Below are 2,957 nucleotides of genomic sequence, written 5' to 3' on the forward strand. Positions count from 1 at the left end.
CAAAGACTGCAACATTTCTTTAATCAAGTTTCTATAAACTCTGAAATGTACATTCTTAGTAGTATATGTCTGCTACCATAAATCTTAAATACTTCATAGAAAAGTTTTATATCTGCCAAAAAGTCCTAATTTTGGCATATATAATCAAATACTCAAAATTAAATATATTTAAAACATTAAATCTTTTAACAAACCTTAACACTTGCTGCTGTGTTCATTATGACAGGTGCTTTGTATAGAATAATTGAATTCCTCCTCCTACACATCTCTTGAACAACAAATATCTGGAATTATTTTGTTTTTGACATGTCAATCTTGACTTTATTTTTAAATGTGTGCTTATGTAAGAAATATATGGTTCTAAAATTTCATGACAATTTTTTTGAACTTACTTTTTGTTGAATTGTATAGTTTAATAAAATCAATTACACTTTATATATAAAAAGTGTTCTCTGCTCAATTCAGCATCACATACACTAACATTGGAACGATACAGGGAAGATTAGCATGGCCCCTGCACAAGGATGACATGCAAATTCATGGAGCATTCCACATTTTTACAAGAACAGATGCTGGTGGAGATGTGGCCACAAGGGAACCGTATGCATTGTTGGTGTGAGTGTATACTTGTTCAACCACTTTGGAAAGCAGAATTGAAGTTCCTCAAAAGACTCCACATAGAGCTCCCCTATGACTCAGCAATTCCACTTTTGGGCATTTACCCAGATGATCACAAACAAGACAATACTAAAACTACCAGCACAACTATGTTTATTGCAGCATTATTACCATAGCTAAGATATGGAACCGACCCAGATGCCCCTCACTAGATGATTGGATCATGAAAATGTGGTATATATACACAATGAAATTCTATGCCTCCATCAGAAAAAATGGCATTACTCAATTTTTTAGGAAATGGAAGACTTGGAAAAATATTAAGAGAAGTAAGCTAAGGCCAAAGAAACATAGGTCCCATGTTTTCCCTTATTTTCAATAATGAATATATGTCTGTCATATGACCTGATAAAATGATGTTAAGGGAATTGAACCCCAAGATAGGGACACAATTGGTATTTTGTTTCTTGCTGTTGTTTCTAACATATTTATAATGTGTAATGTGATTTTTTGTTTCTTTATATGTTCCTCCCCCACTCTATAACTTCTGTTTTCACTTTATTTGAAGTTGGTTCACCTACATCTTGTATGTACACTTCTCTAATTTGCAGAGGGGAAGGGAAAAAAGGCTCAAATAAGGATACAGGTTGACCCATTATAACAATGAAAAGCACAAGTAACTATGTTGAAAAATGAACTTTACACTCTCGTTGGAGGCAGGGAGAGAAGAGTGTACTTGTTGAGGTGGGAGGGAAGGGATGATAGATGAAATATAAAGGAGGAGGCAACAATGCTTGTTAGGAAATGTACTAATTATCCTGCTTATGTGAATGTGAACCCTCTGTACAGTATGATTACAGTAAAAAACATAAAATTGTCCTGAGATGGAAGAGTTTATTTCCTCTATTTTACCCATATAATATCATTAACAATGAAATTAATGTGACTTCTGGGAAGATGGCGGAGGAGAATCTCTCGTATAGAAAGCAGTTTTAGTGTTCTAATGAACAGTCCTATGATAGAGAATCACAGCAAGCGTGCCATTACAGTACAGAGAGTTTGGCCAGAGAGGCAAAATCCAGGCAAGTAGACAGATCTGAGCACTTGCCTGTATAGCTTCAGCTGCATCGGCTGTTGTGGCTGCCATGGCTGCAGTAGCCACAATACCTATAACACAGAGAATCTGGGACAAAGGTGCCAGACACAGAAGGCAAGCAGATTCCACTCAACACCAGCAAGAATTGACAAGGAAAAGGTATCTTCATCTGGCAGATCACAAACCAGAGACGAACCAGGAACCAACACTCCGGCATGAATAGAACCCTGACATCCTGACTCTATCCCAGGGAGTAGAGGTGGGAAGGCTGCCCCTCCCCCCACCTGCCGGAGATCTCCATCTTTGATACAGCAAGGACAAGCTGAGCAGCTAACTCCAACTCAGGCCCTGGAAAGAAAAAAAAGAATCATTTAGCAGGTCACAGGAACCTGACCTGACCTGCCAGGCTCAACCCCACTCAGGGGAAAGTCACCCAGCCCAGACAGAGAAAACTCTGCCCCCAAACGAGTGGCTTTCTTCACTGGGTAAACAGAGGCAGAGGCTGCCCCTCCCTACAGCAGCCTAGTCAATCAATTGAACTTTAGTAAACATAAATTCTGAGAATGGCTCCACGCTGGGTTCTGTGAGTGTCTCTGGAGCTAGCTCCTGTGGGAAAAGCTACTGTTTGCTGAAAGGCCTCAATGCTACCCAGAACCTAGCCTCATCACAGCATCTCCAAACTAGAGTTAACAGCCATCTAACTCTTTTGTGATACTCAAAGCAAAACTCCCTCCCACTGAACTAGCCTGGGAGGAGGATCTGAGTAAAGCAGAGCATTTTTCTTCCTGCTCAAACAAACTGAATTAAGAAACCAAACAAGCCACAGGAATACCAAAAACCACAAGCAGACCAGAGAGTCCACCAAGAGAAGGGTTTTGGACACAAGGGAGATACAGGATCTTCCCATCCTCCCCTGTCCCCCCACCAAAAAAAAATCAAAGAAATGCTTTTGTCCTATTTATTTTACTTTTTATGTTTTAAAAATCGCTTTCTATTAATCTTATTTTTCAATATAATTTTTACTTTAGGTGTATATGAGTGTGTTTGTTTTTTTGTTTTTTAATCTCTATTGACATTTTGGTGCTTTTTTTTCTTTTCTTCATTTTTTTAATCTTTTTCCTCTTGCTGTTTTTTTTTTTTTTTTTTTTTTTTTTTACTTAAACGCTGTTCTGTTCATCTTCAGATATATAGCCCTCTTCGAATATTGTACCTTATCCCCCATTGTGTACACATTTAATCCAGA

The 2,957-nt window shown here is 38.2% G+C and overlaps 1 non-coding gene across 1 annotated transcript; it reads left to right on the top strand.

Annotated features, from left to right (window-relative positions):
• The first annotated feature begins 452 nt into the window (after window positions 1–452).
• On the top strand, window positions 453–559 carry LOC122107690. Its single transcript, XR_006147398.1, has one exon. It is a non-coding gene; the product is annotated as a U6 spliceosomal RNA (small nuclear RNA).
• The last annotated feature ends 2,398 nt before the right edge of the window (window positions 560–2,957 follow it).

This window comes from Dipodomys spectabilis, unplaced genomic scaffold, assembly GCF_019054845.1.
Source record: "Dipodomys spectabilis isolate Male_0828 unplaced genomic scaffold, ASM1905484v1 ptg000052l, whole genome shotgun sequence".
Taxonomy (NCBI): Eukaryota; Metazoa; Chordata; class Mammalia; order Rodentia; family Heteromyidae; genus Dipodomys; species Dipodomys spectabilis.